Raw genomic sequence first — 23,705 nt, 5'->3', positions numbered from 1 at the left:
AGGCAGCGCTGGGGCTCAGGGAGCCCTGGAGTCACAGGCACGAGGCTGTCTGGCGCAAGCCTTAGGGAGGACTGACCCTTCCGCCAGGTTCCCAGTGTCAGAGCAGGGAGGGAGTGGGAAAGAAACCCCCACCTCTCTCTCCCCTGCCTTCCCATCTCTCTCTGAGGCTGCACCGGCCTCGGCCAACAAGCAGCTCGTCATTGGGAGAGTCTGGAAGGTGTAGCACCCGGAGGTCAGCTTCCTGAGGCCAGAGAAGGGCAGAGATGGGCGGGCCCGGCCCGAGTGAGGAAGGAGCTCACAGAGAATAGAGAATAGCCAGCACGGTGGGCGCCAGGTCCACAGCACCCCTGCCTCCCCCTGCCTTTTACTCTGACAGTCACCACACACACACGCCATGCGCAAACAAGGAAAGGGATATGGCACAATAACGTGGCCGTGCGCGTGATGCAGAAAAACTGAGCAGGTGGAGTGTTGCAAGCCGAAGGGGGCTCTTTTAAGTGGAGTGGCCTGGGGCCTCCGAGGAGGTGACCCTGTGCAGAGATGCGGATGAGGGGAGGGCCTGGCTGCCTGGTTCCAGCAAAGGGTGAGAGACCCTCATACCCGAGGCCACGCTTCCACCTGGGCCACTGGGGAGGCAGGCTGGTGTGGCACAGTGCATGCACACGCGCATAGCGACAGCTTCCTTCGGGGGATGGGGCCGCAGCGTGGCTGCTGCGGGGGCTGCGGGGCTTCCTGGGCGACAGGCGCGGGTGGGGAAGAAGGCCGCTCTTCCCAATCGCTAGGCAGTGACCCAGAAAATGCCTCAGACTCCCGTGGCTTCTTCCCAAGAGCTTGAAGAGAGTGGCAGCTGGTGGACAGGTGGCCGAGCACCCACACTCAGCTCCTGCTGCTCCCCGCAGTGGTCTGGGGGCTCTGGAGTTGGCTATAATTGGGACTGAGGGACTCACACCCACCCCCTCCCCCCAACTCAGGCACAGACATGTTCCTCACAATCAATCAATCAATCTCTTTCTCTCTCTCTCTCTCTCACACACACACACACACACACACACACACACACACTCATAGAAGTACAGGGTTCCAGGAAAGCCAGCCTGTGTGCTGGTTCTGGGAGGCCCTCTTGGAAGAAATGACCTTCAAACTGAGTCCAGAAGGCAGAGTAGGAGTTAGTCCAGCAAAGAGAAGGCAGGAAAACGGTCCAGGCAGAGAGAATGACGTGCAAAGGCCCTGAGGTGAGGGGAAGCCAGCTTCCCTGGACCCAGGAACTCAAAGAAGTTCAGAATGGTCATGGCAGGAATTGGGAGAGGTCCTTCAAGCAGATGCAGCAGGGGGGCTGGGGGCCTCCACGCTCTCCTTCTGGTCCCTCCTGTGAGCTTCTAACTGGGAAGGACACACTTTTCCTGCATCTGGAGAGCTTTACAGTTTGCAAGATGCTTCCATGTCCATTTTTTCATCTGGTTCGCTGCCCGCTAAGATGAACGGCAGGGCCGAGATTCTGAACACCGGTGAGGACAGAAGCTCTGTGACACCTGGTGACTTGTTCAAGGGCACACTGCTAAGGGTCAGGATTCACAGTCTGGTCTCCTGGCTCCTAGCCTGATACTTGCCTCCCTGCAAAGTTCTATACAGACTCCTTGCCTGGGGCCAGGGTGATGGCCCAGTCTGCACCCCAGGCCGCACCCTCCCGGAGGCTGCCCTGCCTCCCCCTGGCTTTGGGCTCCCACCCTGGTGACGCCCCCTGAGACGGCGCACACACTCAGCTGTCCTGAGGCCGTGCCTGGTTCTGTGCTCTGTGGCTGAAGCTTTGATCCCCGAGTCCCCCCGAGTCCACGTCCACACAGGCAAGGGGTGCCTGGGCAGGGTCCCCGCACGGATTCCAAGGTGCTTTCTCTCCTCTGAAGAGGACAGGAGATTGCAAGTGTTCAGGTGTGAAAATTTCATTTTACAGCAGTTCTGCTCTCGTGGGCTCTCCACCTTACCCACCTGCCTCATGTCCTTGTTTCATACGTTTGTCTGAGCGCCCATGTTCTCCCTCCCTTGCTCCCTTGCTGAGGACTCTGTTATGTGTCCTGGGCTCTCTGGCCTTCTTAGACGTTGTCTGCCTTTCTAGGAGCTTCTCGCTCTGCGTGGTGGCCCTAGCTCCTCAACCCCCATCCCTCCCAGCCATACTCTCATTTCCACGGCAACCCCAACCAGAGAGGGGAGCCCGCCCCCCCCCCCACCGCCTTGCTTTCAGGGAGTCAAGTGGTTGAGGAGACATCATGACTCACCAGCCTCCGAATAACCTGGTTGGGCAGGGGGAGCGGGGGACGAGGGGACAAAGAGACTTTGAGGCCAAGGAAAGAGCAGCTATTAGTCACCAGGGGGAGAAAAAGAAAAGGAATTGATCAGACAGCAGGTGGTCCGAGAAAGCTCCCCACGCCCAAATCAGCCTTGAATTTAATAAGGGACAGGAATTAGAGTCGTGGGTGGATCCGCGTTACTACTGGTCCGGTCCCCTCTGTGCCCCAGCCCCCGGGGAGGAAGAAAGGCGAGCAGGCGGGCACCTGGGCGGATGCCTACTTGTGTCTTTGGAAGCTGAGGGTAAGAATGAGAGGAGACAGAGAGGAAGGAGATGTAGGCAAGAGAAGAAAAGAACAAACAGCCGCTAGAATCTCCAGGGGCTCTGAATATCTCGCATGCATCCCAGTGATGCGACCCAGTGCAGGGTCTTTTGTAGCTGGACGCTTGTCCTCCCTCCCTTCCTTCCCTTTCACCATGTGACCAAATATGAGTTAAGTAGTTAACAGTAGTTGTCGGCACCTATAGGTATCAGATTCTGGGTAGATGCAGGGAATCAGAGGTGAGGGGCGCACGATCCGTGCCCTCAACATGTTCAGTCTAATGAGAGATAAAAGCATGCACACAGTGACTCACCCTAATTGATGTCACAGTGAAAGGGATCTGTGTAGGGTCCGGTGGTGGCCCAGCTCTGACCAGAGGGCTGGGAGGGCTTCACGGAGCCTGGCCTCTGAGCCAAGACCTGGAAAACAAGTCAGAGCTAGCGCGACAGGCAGAGAGAGGAAGGGCAGTCCCAGCAAGAGGAAGAGCTGTGCAGTTCCTGGGTGGCTCAGTCGGTTAAGTGTCTGACTCTCGATTTAGGCTCAGGTCATGATCTCAAGATTCATGGGTTCAAGGGCCGCCTGGGTGGCGCAGTCGGTTAGGCGTCCGACTTCAGCCAGGTCACGATCTTGCGGTCCGGGAGTTCGAGCCCCGTGTCGGGCTCTGGGCTGATGGCTCAGAGCCTGGAGCCTGTTTCCGATTCTGTGTCTCCCTCTCTCTCTGCCCCTCCCCCGTTCATGCTCTGTCTCTCTCTGTCCCAAAAATAAATAAATGTTGAAAAAAAAAAAAAAGATTCATGGGTTCAAGCGCCAGGTCGGGCTCTGTGCTGACAGTGTGGAGCCTGCTTGGGACTCTCTCTTTCTCTTAATCTCTGCCCCTCCCCTGCTCACACACACACTCTCTCTCTAAATAAATAAATAAACATTAAAAAAAAGAAAAGCTTTGGTAAAGGATTGGGGGTCACTGATGGGCACAGTGTGTTTGGGGAAAATGTAGAATGTGAGAAGCTAGTAGCTGATGTCCCCTATAGGGCCCTGCTTAACAAGTGGCAGCAGGATGGGGGGTTGAAGAGGCTCCCAGCTTCTGGGATAAAGGACCTGCCTCCTCCCTACACTGGTCAACGTGACTAAGCCACACTACCCAGCGTAAGGTTCTAGAGAAGGGTAAGGGGACCAAGAGACCTTTGTTTATGTGGCCGTCGAAAGGGTCTGGGCTTTTGGGTGGCTTGGCTTTTGGGTGGAGGCAGCGGGGACTGGGCACATCCTTCTAATCGTACCCACTCCTTTCTTCAGTTTCTAGTCCTGCAAGATCTTCCTCAAGCCCCTCTCTACCTCCTCAGAGAACATTCACCTTCACTTACCTATGGCAGCCTCAGGACAGAGTCCAGCTGTTCCTGCCCTCATTCTATGGCAGAAATGGGAGCAGAGCCCTGAGGAATCCCAAGGAGAATTGGAATAGGAACACTTGAGAGGAGGATTTCGTATTGTAAATGAGCACAAACAATTTAGAAGGCAAATTGGAAAGGTGTATCCAGAGTCTGCTGAAAATCCCTCACTGGCTCCCCATTACCTTAAGGATAAAATGTGAACTCGTTGGTAACAGAACACGGGCTGCCCCTCCTAGCCGCTCAGTCTCACCTCCCCTCATGAGCGTCTGGGGACCCCTCCACACCCACATCTACGCCCCACGGTCCTTGTGCCACCAGCAGGTCCTGGAATACATTGTGTTTTCTGGAGCTGTTGTGACTTGAATCTTGCTGTTTTCGCTGTCCAGAATTCCCTTCTTTACCTTATCCACGAGGGTGACATTCCCTACCATTGCAGCAGCTTGCTTGGCCTTACCCATATCCCTCGGCTTATTTGGAAGTAATTTCCTGGGTCCCCGTAACTCTTTGCATCTCACATTTGTAGTATTTTTCAAACTGTATCATTTATGGACTTGTGCCCCACTAGCCAGCAAGCCCCATGATGGCAGAGTGAGCTTTTTCATCTTTGTATCCTCAGTGCCCAGGACAGTCTCTGGCACATAGTAGGTGTCCAAGGAATATTTGGTGAAAGCATGTATAAGTCGTAAAAGTTATTCCGCCCCTTGATTTGATAATCTCAGTTGTAGACATTTATCCTAAGGAAATATTACATCCCTTTGATCAGTCTGTAATTCTTTCCTGTATCTCTTCTCTTATTTTTTAATGTTTATTTATTTATTTTGAGAGAGTGAGCACAAGCAGGGGAGGGGCAGAGAGAGAAGAAGACAGAGAATCCCAAGCAGGCTGACAGCGTGGAGCCTGACACGGGGCTAGAACCCACAAACCGTGAGACGATGACCTGAGCTGAAATTGAGAGTCGGACGCTCAACCGACTGAGCCACCGAGGCGCCCCTGGATCTCTTCCCGATCTATTGCAGCATTTGCACATCAGCTATTTACCAAATGCTTACCAGGCACCAGGCAAGGTGACCAGACCAACCATTCCCTTCTGCCTGGTGCCATCCTGGTCTTACAGCTGGAAAGTTCATTGTCCTGGAAATCAGTCCCAGGCAAGTCAGGCGGGCTGTTCACCCTGGTGCCAGACTTCATTTTTCATAGGCTGGAGTTAAAGTTAAGAACCAGATGCTCCAGGTCCTGCCCTCAAGGAGCTTACATCCTAAAAGCAGGGGATGACCCCAAACGTAACCATGAGCATGCTGTTACAAAGCTTGGCACCAACTGCTGTGAATGCATAGGGTAAAAAGCAATGGTTGCTGCATGTGTGTGTGCGTGTGTGTGCATGTGTGCGTGTGTGTGTGTGTGTGTGTGTGTGCGTGTGTGTGTGTGGGCAGAGGACGGTTTGTAAAGGGGGTAGTATTAGAGCTGGGCAGAGAGAGAACTGTAGGGTTCTCCTGACAGACAAGGCAGGCTGCTCACAGGCACCTCCTTGGGGCTCGTGCTCCATCCTGCCCCACGTTCTGTGCTGTGTGTGGTTGTACAGCTATTGTCTCCAAGGGAAGGGTCGTGCTTCTCACACCCTTCCCTGTGCCAGCCAGCGGTTGCCCTTTACTGTCTGCTGCTCCCTGGTTTCCAGTCTTCTTGGCACAGAAAAGATTCCAGGTATTAGCCCCCCATCTTTGGTCACCTTTGCAAGCGGGGTGTGCCTAACTCGAACGCTTTTCACCTTGCTCCAGTGTGGTGTTGTATGCCCTATGCGTTTTCAAACCAAAGCTCCTGCCTCAGGCAGTCCTCTCCTGGCCTTGCCTACTTTCTCCGGTAGCCACCTTCCATGACGGCATGAGGGACAGGGCGTGTTATGGACTGAATCGTGTCCCCCACAAAATCCCGTGGGACTGTTTTGGGAGACAAGAAGGAAAGTGACTTTTAGTCTCTGGAACAGTGAGAAAATAAACTGTTGTCTAAGTCTCCTAGCCCACGGCACTTTGTTAGAATGGCCCATGCTGACTAATGTAGGGATGCTTTAATATTTCCCAGCTGAGAGTCTGGCCTCTTCAACTGAACCAGGCCCATCGGGGCAGAAGCCTAGTCTTTTTTTTTAATTTTTTTTTCAACGTTTATTTATTTTTGGGACAGAGAGAGACAGAGCATGAACGGGGGAGGGGCAGAGAGAGAGGGAGACACAGAATCGGAAACAGGCTCCAGGCTCCAGGCTCCAGGCTCTGAGCCATCAGCCCAGAGCCTGACGCGGGGCTCGAACTCACAGACCGCGAGATCGTGACCTGGCTGAAGTCGGACGCTTAACCGACTGCGCCACCCAGGCGCCCCAGAAGCCTAGTCTTAGAACGATCCCACATGGACAGGGCCCAGCATGGTGAACGGTAAAAACCTAGTCATTTCTGAGGGGCAACAAGAAGAGGGGAGATCTTAGGAGCAGCAGGAAGGAATGGGGGTCTTAGGACAAAGCCATCAAATGTGTGAACAAAAGAGCCGATGACACTCACCCTCCTTGTCTCCTTAGACGTCTCTCCTCTCCCAAGAGTGGAGGCACGGATCATATTCTGGAGATGCTCTAGGCAATTGTTGTCATTGAAGGCGGGACTTTGGAGGTCCTTTGGAGGTCTCTTGTTCTAGAATCCTGACATCTTTCTTTGGTCACTTGGTAGACGCCTCTTACAGTTATGAAACAATTTTATGGTTGGCCCTCACAATCAGGCTTGGACATAGGGACCTGGCATTAGCCCTGTTTTACAGATGGGAACACTGAGGCTCAGAGGCCAAGTGCCCTGTACAAGGTCACATACCCACTGGATGAGGGACCCAGGCCTCACCTCCAGGTCTCTTTCCCTCCCAAGTCCGTGAGCTTTCCACCCCAGTGCCCTGGAGCAAAGACCCCATCACTCGGGTCGGTGTGGCTGGGTGGCCCCTCTGACCAGTGGATCACCCAGTCCCTTCTCATTCCTGCCCTGTGGTCAGGGAGCATGTTCCCCGGGCCGAGAAGGCAGCCCGCAGCTATTCTTTCCACAATTGCTCCTTTCAGTCCAGATTTGTTTTTTGATTTGTTTTCTGTTTGTCTTTTCTTCTGGGGAGGGCGGGAGGGATGGGGGAGGCTCAGCCTTTTCTGCGAGCTCTGTGTTTATTTCTCCTTCTGTTGTGTGGGGATTTTAAATGACGAGGCTTTGATTTTTCTGCCTCCTTGGGAGATTTGTGCAATTTTTAAAAAACACACTGGCTCTGGTGCTACATTGCTGCCCAATTTCGCCTGCTGAGGAACCCATGGGTCTGTGAGTGAGCGCCTTCCCCCTCCTTGCGCGGGGCACACAGAAGGCACGGACTCCGTGCTTTGCTGGGCGAGAGTGGGGGGGCAGAGAATGGGGGCAGGAGAGATGCCAGGTATGGAGGGGGCCTCAGGAGAGCGTCTCCGCCAGCCTGCATTGGAATACTCACGCTCAAACATACAAGCCCACCCTCAGCCCTGAGAAGCCACGACGTGACACGAGAGAAGGTGTGCGAGCGTACATTCGCCTTTGGCCAAGAGCGTACATCCGAGGGAGCAGGCGTGAACACAGTTCTGGAGACACTCGAGCATGTCAAGGGGGGAGACGTGCCAGCTCTATGTACTTGGGCACACGTGTGTGCTGCCACATCCGTGGGAAGATGTCCACGGAGCCCAGATAACCATGCCCTTGCCTGGGCGCAGAACGGTAAACGTGCCGAGGAGATGGCAGGTACACGTGAAATGTTTGCGGAGCCCGGACACGACATCAGGAGACCCGAGTTCAAGCGCCCAACCTACTCCGGCGATGGCAGTACGTATTTTGAAGCAGATTCAGGAGTGAGCAAAGGCACACGCGTGTGCACCCGTGTTTCTTTTTGCGCCAGCCGAGGAGCGTGTCACGGTGTGTCCTGTGTCCCTGTGGGTGTGCATTCTTGCGTGTGCTTGGGGCTGGGTGAACACACGTTTGCAGGGACCATGGGAAGATGTACCTCCCGGATGTACGTGAGAGAACGTCGGGGTGTGTTTGTGCCTCTCAAAGAGCCACAGCAACGGCAGCGAAGACGGAGGGCAAATGGCGTAAGCTGCCTCCATGTCTGGAGACTCCGGAGCAGGCCCCGTGCGGGCTGCGACTCGAGCGGTGGCCGTTACCATGGCTATCACTAAAAAGACACTGCTGGTGCCTGTTTGTTTTCCAAATCCCCAATCTTGTGACAGTCCCTTCTGAAACTCAACCCCTTTCCCGGGCTGCTGCCTTCCCTCTCAGATCAGGAGATGAGAGTCCAGTTCCCTCCCAGTCTCCAGAGGGAGCAGAGGGGGAGGTCAGCCGGCCTATATTCCAACCCCCCTCCCCTCCCCCAAATCTCGGAGCATCTGGGGATGACTCAGGACCCTCTTGGAGAACCGGGGGGCTCCATGAAGATAGATAGCCCCCTGCACATCTTTGGGCTGGATCTCCTGGCCCAGCTCATGACTAACTGGCTGCCAGTTCTGTGGGGGGGGGGGGGGGGGTGCTAAGGATGATGCGGGGAGTCACGGCTGCAGATTGACAAGAGCTTGGCCTGGCAGCCCAGGCGGGGGAGGGGGACTATAGACAAAGGCCTGGTCCCAGGCTACGCTGGGCAGGCCTGCACACCATGACAAATACCTGCTCTTGGCCCCTTGGCGAGTCTGTGACTCGGTGACAGGGAGGCTGGAGGGATCGCCATGAAGGAGGAGGAAGGCTGAGTCAGGCTGTGGGAAGCTCCCTCCCACTCATAGGTGATGGGTCACAGTAGCTCATCTCTTTAAAGGCAGGGCCAGTGAGACCCAAGTCACAGGGTCCCTTTGCATATCAGCGAGTCAGCTTCAGAGATTCCAGGCCACATGCTGGACTGGCAGCCAGGCCTTCTCTGTATCATGGGTAATACAGAGCAGAGAGGGGGTACAGCCCATGCACGCCTCCCTGGAGGTGCACAGCAACAGGGTGACCCCCACTTCTCCCTCCAGACAGCTCCCTGAGGGCAGGCGTCGTGTCCTTTTCAATGACACCCAATCCTCCCTCCTCCAAGATGGCACCCTGCACTGGGCCCTGGTGACAGCAGGAAGTCAGTACATGTTCTCTGAATGAAAGGCAGTGCCCTGGGAGCCCTCAGACCTGCATGTTCCCATGTGGGACCCCGACTGTATGTGGGGACACCTCTTTACCTTTTCTCAACATTGCTTCCTTCATCTAAAAAATGAGGAGTTTGGATTGAATTATCTCTACACTTCCAGCACTGACATTTCATGATTCTATTAACTAATTGAATTGGATGGACATTATGGGGAATGTTGAACAACAGGCTAATTTTTCTTTGAACATTAACCAGATCCCCGGGCTGTGTCATTGTCAGGTCAGCAGAAAGCAGACTATGAAATACTCCTACCTTCTCTCCTTTTGTCAGTGAACAGACTCATCACGTCCTTCCTGGAACCTGCAATGGGGAGTTTGAAGACGTGTTCTGAGATTTCTGGTGGTTGGGATGCTTTGGGCACTAGCTGGCCCTTCAGGGGCAGGAGACCCAAGCTCCCTTCCGTGGTAACAGCCAGGCCTCTGACTCTGCTTGGGAGTCAAAGTGGGGGCTATAGAAAAGTGGTGGGGTTTTTTTTGTTTGTTTGTTTATTTATTTTTAAGAGAGACAGACAGAGCATGAGCAGGGGAGGGGCAGAGAAAGAGGGAGAATTCGAAGCAGGCTTGACTTGAGACGAAGTCAGCTGCTTAACTGACTGAGCCACTGGGGTGCCCCAAAATTGGGGGTTTGGGAAGTAGATCCTGGCTCCTGGAATAGAGACAGAAAACAGGGATATGTCTTTGTGGAGCCAGGGGGAATAGATGCCAGAATTCCTCCTTCCTCTAACTCCTGATTTGCTGGGTCACTCCCTCTCTGGATAGTCTTTTTCTCCTGGTGATAAGAGTTATGGGTTGAATTATGTCCTCTCCCCCATCCATACGTTGAAGTCCTCTCCCCCAGTACCTCAGAATGTGACCCTTATGTGGAAATAGGGTTGTTGGAGATTTAGATGAGGTTGTCCTAGAGTGGGAGGTGGGGACCCTAATCCAGTATGACTGGCGTCCTCATCCAAAGGGGAAACATGGACACAGACGCTCGTAGAGGGAGATGCCACCCAAAGACGAAGGCAGACGCAGCATGATGTGTCTGTGAGCCAAGGGATGCCATAACCACCAGAGGCTAGGCCAGGGGCCTGGGACCGGTCCTGCCCTCACAGCCCTCAGATGGGACCTTGATCCTGGACTTCTAGCCTCCAGAACTGAGAAACCATCAATTTCTGTGGTTGAAGCCCCCAGGCTGTGGTACCTGTTACTGTAGGCCTGGCAGATTAATACGATCAGAGGTGCCCCCCTGCCGGACAGGGTATTCCCTCCTCTCCCCCGTCCCCACCCCCGTCAGGACTCCACCCAAGAGAATGAGGTAGAGGGACTGTAAACAGCAGGCAAAGATCCTCAGGGAAAGTGATTTTTTGCAGCCCAGTCTGGCTTCCTGTGGATCTAGCTATTACTGTGGATCAGGAGGTCCTGCCTTCTATCCCACCTAATTCCCACCTGCTGTACGTCCAGCCCTTTTTGTCTTATTTGACCCTCAGAAGAGACAGTGGTCAACCGGAACCCCCACCTCCAGAAAACAGGCCTTGGTTGCCTAAACGGCTGATATGGAATCTCCTTCCCATAGCAGCTGACTGCCCCCAACCTCCCAGAGCAAGGAAAACCTTCGGCGCCCAGCCCCCACCCCCTGTCCAGACCCAATCCTCCAAATGTCCGCCTGATGACCTTTTCTCCCATGTCCCGGAGTAGGCGAGACAGGCTGTGGCCTCCTCCCCCGAGTCCAGCCCTCCCCTGCCTCCCTGGACCCCTGCGCACAGGCCGTCCTTCCCAAAGACAGGGTTTGTTTATGTGATCCCACACGCCTTGTCTCCAAACACAGCGTGGAAATAAGTCGCGGGGACGAGAGGCAGCGGCTGCGAAATCGCAGTGACCGATGAGAGGGCCTGATTGCTTGTGCGTAGCTGCTGAAAGGGGTCTTGACATTTTAAGTGCTCGTCACAGTGAGGAATGACAGCGGCAGACAATGAGACACTTCCTCTTTGCCTTTTGCTGGCTATTAATAAGTGTTTCTGATTCTGCAGATGTGGGAGAGATTCTGGGCCATTGGGTTGGGTGTGCTGTGTGTGTGTGTGTTTTTTTTTTTCTCACTTTGTCTTTCTCCCAGGTCCCCGTTTCCTCCTCTCTCCCCTGCCTCCCGCTCTGTGAGCCTGCCGCCAGTCTCCGTCTCTCCCCGGCTGTTTGTCTTGGAGTCAGATTTGTTAGTGCTCAGGAAATGTCATCAGGCAGCTGGTCTCCGACCTGCTCTTGGCTCTTTGCTCGAATCCAATCCCTTAGTCTCCCCTGGCTTGGACCAACTGCCAAATCCCACTCGCTTTCCCCAGGGTTAGAGAAGAAGAGAAGGAGTGTGGCGCACTGTCGGGGAAGACAGGGAGCATGTGAGGCTGGAATTGGGGACAGGGTGGCAGGGCACTGGCTGTATGATGCAGGACCACTGAGAGCAGTCAGTGTAGGCAGGGACAGAGGGGCCGGGTCTTGGGGACAGACCAGTTCAGAGACAATGGGAGGGGGGAGTAGATTCTTCTTCCCTTCCTCCTTTCAGCAGCACCGACTTCAGAAAAGCCACAGCCTTTCTGTCCTCCTCCAGAGCCTGCATAGGGAGGGGTGTCGTCTCCCAGCCTTGGGGAGAATGTTGGCTGAGCGCATCTAAGAGGAGGCTGTTTGGTGTCCAGAAGCCCTGAGTCTCACTGTTCGTTGTTTTCAAATCCACTCTCTCTCCCAATTAGGGAGATCAACCACCTGATGTTCCCAGAATTGAGGCATTTTCCACAGAGCTCAAACTGGGACAGTCCTGGGGCCTACGAGGACCCTTAGTCACTTGACCCAAATCACCCCATGACTCCTGACCTGGCTTCTGGCGTGCCTTCTCAAGAGGTACCTTCCTGGCTTAGGGGCGCCTGGGTGGCTCAGTCGGTTAAGCGTCTGACTTCAGCTCAGGTCATGATGTTGGAGCCCCTTGTCGGACTCTGGGTTGACAGCTCAGAGCCTGGAGCCTGCTTTGGATTCTGTGTCTCCGTCTCTCTCTGCCCTTCCACCACTCATGGTCTCTCTCTCTCTCTCTCTCTCTCTCTCTCTCTCTCTCTCTCTCTTAAATTTATATAAACATTAAAAAAAAATTTTTTTTAAAGAGGTACCTTCCTGGCTTGAAATGTACTCTAGTGGAGAAGGCAGTGAGAAGGATGCAAGAGGGCAGCTTGAGTGGGAAGGAAAGAGCCTTCAGACCTGAGAGGCTCAGTCTTCTCATGCCAGCAGAAGAGAAAAGAGATGTCCAGCCAAGGGCGAGTGACACCTGGAGATGCCTTCCAAGCCAAGAGCCTCTGTGTCCCTGGGGGAACAAGGCTTGGGGGAACCAAGCAAATAGAGGGGCAATGCTCCTGCTCCAGGACCCGCTTGGCCCTCTACTCCCCTTGCCCTCTCCCCTCCCTCTCGCTCCCAGCCAGTGCCCCCCACCCCGCCCCGGCTAGCCCCCCCCCGCCCCCCCAGCCTGGCTTTGTTGGAGTCCAGCTCCAAAGCCTTATCCCAAGCCCGCAGCCTTTGGATCTCTTTATTCTGATTCAATTACATACACAATATGAGCTTTGCAAACAGAAAATTACACGCTGCAATAATTGAATTCTTTCCTGGACTTGAAGCTTGCTGGGCTGTGGTGTGGAGCAGCTCCCAGATACCCAGCCTCGCCCCAGGGCCCCACCTTCACTTAGCAAAATAACTAACATTTAAACACCATTTTATAGTTAATAGTGCCTCTACCTCCACTATCTCCTTTACGTTTTACAAGTAGGTGAAATAGGCTTTTACACACCGTGGTTAGTTCTTCCCTTTTTACGAGTGGGGAAACTGAGGCATAGAGCAATTCTAAGATGTGCTCAAAGTAACGGAGCAGGTGATTGTGTCAGAGCCAAGATCCAAATCGAAATTTTATGTGACAAATCTCATGGTTTCCCCCCACCCCCAGTCCAGCCTGACTCCCATTTCCTGCCCACCCTAACCACCACATGGGCCTGGCTCTCCTGGTCCATTGTGATTCATGAGAAAGGGCCTGATTACTTGCCCTCCCTAAGTCCAGGCCTCCGTGCTATCCAAGAGCCCTGGATATAATCACCATACCCCAAAGCCACTGTTTCTAGACCTGCCAAAACCCCCATAAACAAAGATCACGGTGGGCAATGCAAGAGAGCATGCTCTTTCCCGTCTACCAAATCTGTCCCCTGTAGGACCCACGTGACAACTACGTTTTCATTCATTGTTCCTGCCCTTACTTCCTGCCCTTACTGCTGCTGGTGTCACGAAGGTTGATGGAGCAGGTGCTCTGGGCTGGGCATTTCTCTCATTTGGTCCTCCCGGCAAATGAATAAAGCTATGATCATTTCCGTTTTGGAGATGAGCAATCGGGGCTTAGAGCAGCCAAAAAACCTTGTCCAAGTCTCTATTGGAAATAGGGACTAGAACCCAGGCTCGCCAACTGCAGTCTATGTTCTTAACCACAGTGCCGCATGGCTGGCTGGAGACATGGCCCCTTTCTTCCTCGCTGGTTCAGATCAACCTCCCCTTTGCACTGGGCTATTGAACTCCTTTCCTCATGGTCTCCTTGACTTTGGTCTTATGTTCACTAAATCCATCATCTGTACTCAGCTGGTGGGTGACTTAAACATCTCTAACAAGGCTCCAAGAAAAACTCCATATTTCCCAACTGCTCACAGAAAACAAAAGTTTGCACTCTGTGAGGCACTGGCAGGTGCTCTGTGATTCCTGTTTCTCTCCTGATTCCTTCTGCCTTTTCCGCTGCGTCGTATTCCCTAGCTATGCTAAACTGCTCAGAATTCCTTTATTGCAAACACCAGGAGGTTTCACACCTCAGTGTTTTTCACTTAGGCTTCTCCTCCTCCTTGGAGTTCCCATCCCACTTTTCTGTGCTGGGCTTAATCTTACTTCTTCATCAAGACTCAGCCTAGGCATCATCATCTCCAGAAAGCCTTTGCCGAATCTCAGGTGGGCTGAGTCTCCTTTGCTATGATTCCATAGTCCCCCGTGTGCACTGTCCTAAGAGGACAAGTTACTTGTTCATGTGTTGGTGACCTGTAGCCCTGCCCTCCAATCCTGGACTGCAAGCTCATTATCCAGGGACTGGATTGTTCTCTCTGTGTGCCCCAGCAGCTAACACAGTTCCTGGCTCACGGTAATCACTCATGACCTGTCTGTCGAAAGTCTTTAAATCACTACATTTAGCTGATGACACTACATGCATGATCATGTCCTCTTAAATACCTAACCCCAGAAGATTTCCCATGATTCCTGACACCCTGAATATAAAAGGAACTGTTTTACCAAATGGCCTGGAGTTGTATGTACCAATGGGAACTCTGTTTCTTAGAGATGAAGAAAAATTCTAGAATAAGAAAGTCTGTTCTTACACACCAACTGACTTTACACTGATTTCCTTAGAGGGTCCTAGAAAATGGGAAGGAAAGTTTGAGATAGTACAAAGTTAACCTGTCAATCTGAGGCTACTCTGACAGGCCTAGCCAACAAGTCAGAGATACAAGTCTTCTTTCTGCTAAGAATATGCCAGGCATTATTGTCATAAAAGGAAACCTGGAAAAAATGAAGACATTTACCACGCTCCTGATATAGAAGATTCAATATTGCAAAGATGTCAATTCTCCCCAAATAGATCTATAAATATTTAATGCACTTCCAATCAAGATCCCAATAAGGTTTTTCATAGAATCTGACAAGCTAATTTTGAAATCCATATTGAAACATAAATATCAAGAAAATCAAGATAATTAAAAGAAAGAAAAAGGAAAGGAGATGTGCTCTCTCAGATATCAAACATACTATATATTTATAGTAAAACTCTGTGGAATTGACTCAAAAATAGGTAAGCAGGCTGAAAGACGAGAATACCAACTCTAGCACATAGTAGACACTGAATAAATATTTGTCAGGTAAATAAATAAAGGTGGCATTTCACATCAATTGTGGTGCGACAATTGACTATTCATTAGGGGAAAAAATAGAGGTAGATTCTACCAGTCACAAAAATCAATTCCAAATAGCTTAAAAACCAAAGCATAAAGATATTCATAATATTTAAAAGAGACTATAGGACAATTTGTTTATGACCTTAGGGTAAGGAGGGCCTTCTAAATAAATGAAAATATGCAAAATATATAGAGCAGGGGTTGGCCCACCACCTATCTTTATGTAAAAATAGGGACACAGCCACATCTGTTGTACGCATTGTTTGGGGCTGCTTTTGTGCTACTGTGGGAGTTGAGTGGTTGTGACAGAGACAGTAGATCTCATGAAAGTGAAAATATTTACTGTCTGGCCATTTCTAGAAACTGTGCTGACCCCCGACACAGCATGAAAAGATTGATAAATATAACTATATCAAAAATTAAGGGGCGCCTGGGTGGCTCAGTTGGTTAAGCGTCAGACTCTTGGCTTCAGCTCAGGTCATGATCTGTCGGTTTCATGAGTTCAAACCCCTCTGCACTGTCAGTGAAGATCCTGCTTGGGATTCTCTCTCTTTCTCCCTCTCTGTCTTCCTCTCCCCCACTCACTCTCTCTCTGTCTCTCTCTCTCTCTCTCAAAAAAAAAATTAAAACTTAGCTGTCACAATGATGCTATGAACTAAGTTGGAAGTGTAAAACACAGACTTGAAGAAAATATTTTCAACATATAATAACAGACAAGAGATTGTAAGTATTGAGGTTATGTGAAGACAGCTTACAAATTAAGGAGTCACTCTAACAAGAAAAAGACGATTACCCCCCTAGAAGGGTGGGCAGAAGATATGAACAGGAAATTCACAGAGGACATTAATATGGTTGATAGAAACCCAAAGAGATGCTCAACCTCCCTGGTTTTATCACTCAAGGCCCCAGCAAGAAATAGAGGGTGAAATTAGGCAATTTGAAGAAAGTTTAATAAAGGGACCATTTACAGAGGAGTGGACCAGATTTAAATAAACAGACAAGGGATCCTGGGCCAATAATTTTATACTATGTGTATTTTGTATTATATATATTTACCACAATAAAATAGCATGTATGTCCTCCTCCTCCAAAAAGCATTAAAAAGCCAACTGTATGGTGTTTTAAAATATTCAAATATAAAGGCACAGACAGGTTGAAAATAAAAGATGCAAACTGCAAAGAATAAGCAGAAGAAAGCAGGCATGGCTATATTTCTATCAGAAAAAAACAGATTTTGAGACTAAAATATTACTGGAAATGATGGGTCAGTCTATCAAAAAAAAAAAAAAACCCTAAATAATCTTAAGTGTCTATGTACCTAATAACAACAGAGCTTCCCATATAGAAGGTGACAATTGACAAATCTAAATGCAGAAATAAAGAAATCCACAGGTATAGTTTTTAACAACTTCCTCTCAATATCTGATAGAGCAAATAGCAAAACAACGCCAGAGACACGCATAATTTGATAAACTGGAAGCTGTTGCCACCTCAAGGCTTGAAGGTCCAAGACCAAGAGTAGAAATCTGGGAGTACTGTATGGAGAGAGCTGATGACAGTAACTGTCCAGGGTGCATTAACCCACTGGGACCTGGCAGAGAAGGAAACAAAGGAATACAGTCCTCACCTTCATTCTCCTCCTGTCCTCTGAACCTTCTATTGGCTGAATCCAGCTGGAAGATGAAGGACAAGGAGCCTGTTGGAATGGTCCTTCAGGCCAGCTTCTTAGAGAACGGGATAGGGAAATGTGGGGAGTGGATCTGGAAGGGCCAAGTGAGGATATTCACACCCATAATCCATGAAAATGACTATCACAGCAACAGTGAGATGCCCCTTTTAACCCACAAAAATGGTAAATATTTGTCAAGTGTGAGTGTTGTGAAACATACTCTCAGACACTGATGGTAGAGAAGAAATTTGGTCAGCTGCTTTGGAGTCCAATTTTTCAACTTCCTTTTAATTTTAAGTATGCATATATTATACCCCAGCAATTTCACTTCTCTGTATCTAGAGAAACAGTTGTACTATTGCACAAAGAGGTATGTACAAATATGTCCATTGCAGTATTTTTTTTAAGTGAGAAATGGAAAACATCCCAGATTCCTATCAGTTGAGGAATACATTATATTATCTTTAAATAAATTGCATTGTAGTCATACGACAGGATAATATGCATTAGTTGAAAAGAATAGGATTGGTTCTAATATATACTATTATGGGTAGCTCTCCAGGAGGTATTATTGAGTGAAAAATGGAAGCTGTAAAATAATAATATGTATGGTATTTTATTTATGTAAAACATATGCAAAATAATCATATATTTTATACGATAAGACATTTACATCAATGTAAAATTGTGGCCATAGTCTAAAAGGATATGTATGTCATGATTAACTACGAGAAGATGGTCAATTTTTTAATAAGAAGACTGTATTTATTTTTTGTTTGTGAGGTTAAAAATTCATTACCACCACTATCACCACCAGTGGCAACAAAGCCAGAAAACTAGCCGTGTTGGAATGCTCTCATATGGAATTCTCTCATATGAAGCCTTCTGGTTCTGTCTATCAGAATTCCTCCCTCCCGTGCACCATCTGGACCACAAATCTCTGTTCTAGCATGTGCCACAGTTGGCCTTACACTAGGGTTCATGGTTTATGTGTCTGCTTTCCCTTCTGGACTATAATCTCCTTGAGTCCAAGAACTGTGCCTTTGTGATGGGCACTCTTTGCTTTCTTTTCTCATCTCTGTCCTCTTTCTGCCAACTGTTCGACTTAAGTCCAATCCATAGGTGACAGCAGTGCCCTCCGGGAACGACGCTTGTCAGTAACAAGTACCTGGGCAACTGGCCCAAGTTGGACCAATTAGTGTCCCTTTCTGGAAAATGAGGACCTGGGAGAGAGAGAAGGCTAAGCCTACAATATGTCAACCGCCATGTTCTCAACTTCAGGGACAGGAGAAGCAGACAAAGCTAGTTCTGAAGAGAAGGAGAGAAGGAGAAATCAAAAGACGTGCAGAAGGGAGCAAAAATCTGAACTCTGCTGGTGTTTGAGGACCTGACTCTGCCTTGCTTCAGCAACATCTCTCTGTCCCTTTATGTAAAGTCGTCCCTGCATCTTTATAAATGTCCATAGTTTTGACTAACATCTCCAGTTGGTTTCGGTCGCTTGTAACCTGGAGAATTCTAATTAATAGTGAAGAGCTATGCCCTTTTGCATCTCCTACTGTACCTACCTCAGGGCAGAGCCTGCTTCCTAGTGGGTCCTCTCAACAACCATTTGCTGAAATGGATCAAAGGAGGCATTATTCCTGCCATAGGCCCTGCACAGGTGCCCACCTGGCCTCTGTTTCATACTTGCAGTGATTCTGGTTCACCACCTCCCAAGACACCCCATCCCACCGATGGGGCAGCTTGAGCACCTCCATGTCCTCTCTGTCATGACAGCTCTGCAAATGGGAAGCCTCCTCTTTTCCCAGCTTCACCTAATTTTCCCCATAAGGCACCTCTTCCACACCCTTCTTTCCCTGATCACACTCCTCACAACAAACCCCCGTTTGTCAGCGTCACTCTTAGAAGGAAGTGCCCCAAACTGACTCTTCAGACTTCAGGCTCTGGCGGCCTGTGAGTGATGGGCAGGGCTGTGGGATGCCACAGGGCTGAGAGTCAGTAAGGGGCTGTATTATGTTGCTGAGGATTTAAAAAAGAAGTATTCCGTGTAGGGAACTACTTGGAAATTGCTCCAATGTGTAAACTCTTTGCTATTAAAGGTGAGTGGGAATTGTGTTGATACAGAATTTGGTGTGCTGATGTGAAACCCTGAGTACAAAGTGTTACCACAGCGGGAGGCACACGTCCCCCCAGGCAATCCCACAGTCCCTCCGTGACTCTGAATCACTCATACGTGAGGGGCAGCTGGCATCCCTCAAACTTGGAATTGAACTGCGGACACTACAAAGTCAAGTGGGAAGCAGGCTTGTCAGAGCATCGTAGAGCTGGGAGGATACTCCAGAAGGGATCACCTAGCCTAATCCCTTCATTTTACAGCTAAGCCACCTTAAATCCATTCTGGAACCTGTGGGGCATTAATAAATTAATAATTAATTAATAAATAAATAAAATAAAGTCAATTTTACCTATGAGGAAGCTAACCGAAGGTGGTCCGATGGCTAACCCAAGAGCATGCGGCAGGCTGGGAGTTCACAGTTCTTTCCTCCACACTTACTGGTCTGTGAGAGGGAGCTGCCAGCCCGTTAGGGGCAGCTCTTAGGTGCAAGGAAGCGTCTCATCTTCTCTTTGAGGACAGCAGGCACAGACTAAGGGCCATTTGTTAACAGCCAGAAATCTAGAAGCAGCTGAACTAATCAAAGCTTGCAATTAGGGAGCATCCATCAGCCAGACTGCCCACCCAGAACTGGTTTCCCGGCCTGCCCCCTTCCCCACAGGAAGCACGACAAATCAAATCAATATTGGAGTGAAATTCTTCCCTCTTCTTAAATGTTGCATCTGTGAGACCGTAAGGGATGGCAATCGATTAGAGCACAGTACGGGCTTTATGTGCACGTGCAAATCTCTTAACTTCTCCAGAGACGCCAGAACCTCACCTTCTCCTGCAGTAAGCCTTTAGGAAACAGGGAACAGTTGTCTCTCGGTGCAGTGACCAGACAGAACATGCCATGCTCTCTCTGGTGACTTTTCTAAGTTCCGTGGGGGAGAACTTACCTATTTGACCAGGAGAACAATCAAACTCTTTATCTACAGTCGCCGCATACGGTGAAAGCTGCAGGCTGTTTGCAGTGTAGAGGGGTGTCTGAGGAACAGCCCTGGTCAGCTCCCTCCGGGTTCCTCAGCATGGTTTAAGGGTGGCTGGAGATAAGCACAGTTCCCGGAGACGCGTTTAGATCCCTCTGGAATTCCAAAGGTCTGAAACTTCATTTCCTCCCCGAGAAGTGACAGATGAGAAGGACACTATAGGGGTTTTGGAAAACAAAACGTGTAAATTATATAACAGCTCACAATGGAAATAATCGGGGCAGCAAGAGAGTTGGCCAAATCCAGGAGGTACTGGACAACAAGTCTAGCCTGAAGAATTCAAAGTCCGGGAGAAGCCATGCGTCCAATCCCACGCCGGCTTCTGACTTACTTCCCCGTTGCCCTACGGGCACCCTTTCCAAAGGGAATACCTCTTCCGTTCGCGGCTTTGCTTGGGTGCCCAGTTTCCTAGTGTCTTTCAAAAATAACATTTATCTGGCTCTGAAGGTCTTATTCTGGGGACATTTCTTATTTTCCTTCTTTCTTCTTTCAAAAAGAAAGAAAGAAAGAAAAAAACAGCAGCTTTGACTAGTCTGAGGGTGACACGAACGCCTGATTTTTATGCAATGTTGCAAGTGCCTTTCAGCAACACAATGGCAGGCTCTTTGACAATGTCATGCGTCTATTCAAAACAAGCGGCATGCCAGTCAGAGGCCTGGGCGTTTGCACAGTGCTTGTTCTCCGTGGTGATAAGGCATGTTAGATTTTCCCATTCTATTTGAGAAATAATTCTGGTCTTTTTTAAGTCCCCTGCTTTTTTGATTATTTTTTTTTCTTGCCTCTTTGCCGAACAATAGGACCTGTCCCTGTTTGATTCCTTCCGTGATGCCTGTGCGGTAACAACTTGAGAAAGAGAGAAAAGGAGAGTGGGGACAGGGCTGGGGGTTGAGGGGGGGTAGAATGTGATGGCTTAACAGCCCTGCCAGGTGCTGGCCAGGAGAGGGACAGCGGGAAGGAGGGGCTGGGAGATTAGCACCGATAATTTTGTTGGGTCGATTTGTACAGCTCCTTTTGTTGGAAGCCAAGGTATGTAGGAGGATGGGTTAATTATCTAGCGGGCGTCCTGCTCCCTGGCTGGTCTACCACAGCTAATCCTCTCTCCCTTTAGCAGGTATGCAGCACCAAGAGTGGGAACGTCTGCTTCCTTCCCCTGCTGGAAGCATGATGGATAAAAAGAGGGGGGGAAAAAAAAAAAGAATGGGGACAGGGATAAGAGTTGGGAGGGTGTGAAGTCATCCAGCTTTGCAAATGGAGAGAAAAAGTCCCCACCTACCTTCTCTCCCCAGCAGGTTCCCCCAGTTAGGATTTGATGTCTTCAAATAGACATGCCCTCCCAACTGGGGTTAGCAGTTGGCTTTTGCTGTGTAATAAACCACGTCGAAACTTAGTGGCTTCAAACAATCACCATTTCCTTCGATCACAATTCTTCAGAGCAATTCTGGGCTGGGCTGGGCTGATCTCAGCTGGGCTCACTGATGTGCAGGTGGGTTGACTGGAGACTGGCCCAGACGGCCCCATCACACCCCTGGTGGTTGGCTAAAGCCATGAGGGTGACCGGGCCATGTGTCTGTCACAATCTAACAGGCTAGTCTGGGAAGCTGTGCTCCAAAAACGGTGACAGGGCAACGCCAGAAGTGTGCGTAAGTTTTCAAGCCCCTGTTCGCGTTGGGCAAAGTCATATGGCTACACTCAGGCCATTAGTCGTATGACCTACTCAGGTCAAGGAGTGGGGAAACAGTTTCTGGACTCAGCATCAGAACCAGAGAGGAACAGTCTGTGGCCGTTCTTTCTTTCATCTGCTACTGCTTGAATAGCCTCTCTCCTCTTTCCCCCCAGCCCCCGCGAAGACACGTACACTAATGTTTGATTTACACACCCGGTTCAAAGCTCCAGGAGAGCTTCTGTCTCGAATGCAGTGCCAAAGCATGCTCATGCTCTTCACTCTCTCCGCATTTCTAATCACTTGTACCTGTCCTTTTGCTATTCCTCCCTTTCACCTACCTGGCAGGATTTTGGAGCTAGCCTAAACTCCCTGTTTTGTGAATGGGGCACTCGGGGCCCAGGAAGGAGGAAGGGTGTGAGCACTGTTGCCCGTCCCATCGGTGGAATGCCTGAGACCCCCAACCCCCCAGTTCTAAGGCCCCATATCAGACACCTCAGGAAACTGCTGCACGCCTTTCCTCTACCACACAGAAGTAATGTTGTGCGTGTGTGTTTATGCCCTATCTATTACCAGAAAAGGATTCAAAGTGATTTCCACACCAAAACACAAAACAAAAGGAACAGAGCAGAGCCTTGAAGGGATGTAGAAACAGTAGATGTTCTCAGGCTCCTGAAATGAGTAGATTATACCATTTGGGCAGATTTACTCCGGATTTGCTGGCAGCTGAGGCAAAGGACGGATATTCATTGAGTTACATAGTTTTGGGGTTTTTTTCTAACAAAAGAAAACATACAAACTCATCTGTTGAGACAATTTATTTTGCTGGCACAAAACTCAAGCAGACGTTGACTGGACATATCTCTCTCTCTACAGAACATCGAACAGCGTTCTGGACACCTTCCTCCTTCACAGTTCCAAAAGCACATTTATTTGCTGTGCCTCTCGCCCCCTGCCCTGCACTGCCTGGCGTGGGGTGCTGCCCACAGTGGGTGCTCAATCAATGCTGCAGGCTGATTGGTGATTGGCATCAGCAGTTTTGACTCCACGCCGGGAGTCGAGTCTCCAGCCCTGGGTGAGTACACAGAGCTATCTGGAAGGCTAAACTAATTGATTTAGTATTGATTGGGCTGCAAACCTCTGCTCAATATCTCCAGAATCCACAGATCCTCCAGGGGAAGAAGCCCCTTCAAATTTCATCTGGGGTTCCTCTAAGCAGCACAAATTTATAAATCGCTGTGCAGACCAACCACACCAGAGTCCTTGCCCACCACCCCACCATCTACTCACGGGTGGCTCTGAGCAGATTCTTTTACTTCTCTGGATAGCTACCTGCCCCCTCAAGCAGCCAGGTCCTCTGAACATCAAATGATGCGGTATGTGCAAAGCTTTAAGTGCCATAGCGATGTAAGGAATCATGGTGATACGTTCGGAGTATCAGCTCACGACTCAGGAAGACTTCCGATTGTTAGCCTCAGGCCTTGCCTAGATGATTCCACCCCAGCCTTGTGCCTTGTCATACACAGCACGTGTCAGAGAAACAAAAGGAAAAGAGGCTGAAGGGTGTCTACACGACCCAACCACCACTACAGGAGCTCATGTCACCTGGTGGCACTTTATGGGTACATGCTCCAGGTCCCCAGCAGTGGGAGATGGTAGATGGAAGGTCCTTCTTCTGAGGCGGTCTGGGCTCCTGCAATATTGCTGCGGTTGGGGACTGTCTCCTCCAACTCTGACGTGCATATGAATTCCCCGGGGTCTCATTAAAATGCAGGTTATGATTCAGTAGGTCTGGGATGGGAGTCTGAGAATCTGCACCTCTGAAAACCTCCCAGGCAATGCCAGTGCTGGTGGTCTAGGGACCACACTATGAGCACAACCAGAGGTAAAAGGACCTATACGACACTGATGGATAGAATTCTGTATATGGTATCGGTGTGCCCAGCTCACAATGTATATAACACGAGCAAGGAATACAGTTTCTGTGGTTCATAGATGGCCCTGAAGTTCAGAGCAGGTGGTTAAGGGAGGGCAAAGCTTGCAGAGGGGGTGTTTGTTATCCCTTTACATTTACCATAACCAAAGTCTTTCT

At 50.1% G+C, this 23,705-nt stretch overlaps 1 long non-coding RNA gene across 1 annotated transcript in view; it reads left to right on the top strand.

Annotated features, from left to right (window-relative positions):
* Positions 1-22,679, top strand: part of LOC125146690 (uncharacterized) — a 137,935-nt gene extending 115,256 nt beyond the window's left edge. Inside the window, exon 3 of the long non-coding RNA XR_007144837.1 lies at positions 22,490-22,679. This is a non-coding gene — a long non-coding RNA (uncharacterized LOC125146690). The remainder of the gene's footprint in view (positions 1-22,489) is intronic.
* Positions 22,680-23,705: the final 1,026 nt, after the last annotated feature.

The sequence above is a fragment of the Prionailurus viverrinus genome, chromosome D1, assembly GCF_022837055.1.
Source record: "Prionailurus viverrinus isolate Anna chromosome D1, UM_Priviv_1.0, whole genome shotgun sequence".
Lineage (NCBI taxonomy): Eukaryota > Metazoa > Chordata > Mammalia > Carnivora > Felidae > Prionailurus > Prionailurus viverrinus.
Note: the sequence above shows the minus strand (reverse complement) of the source record. Positions and strands in the feature narration are given on the sequence as shown.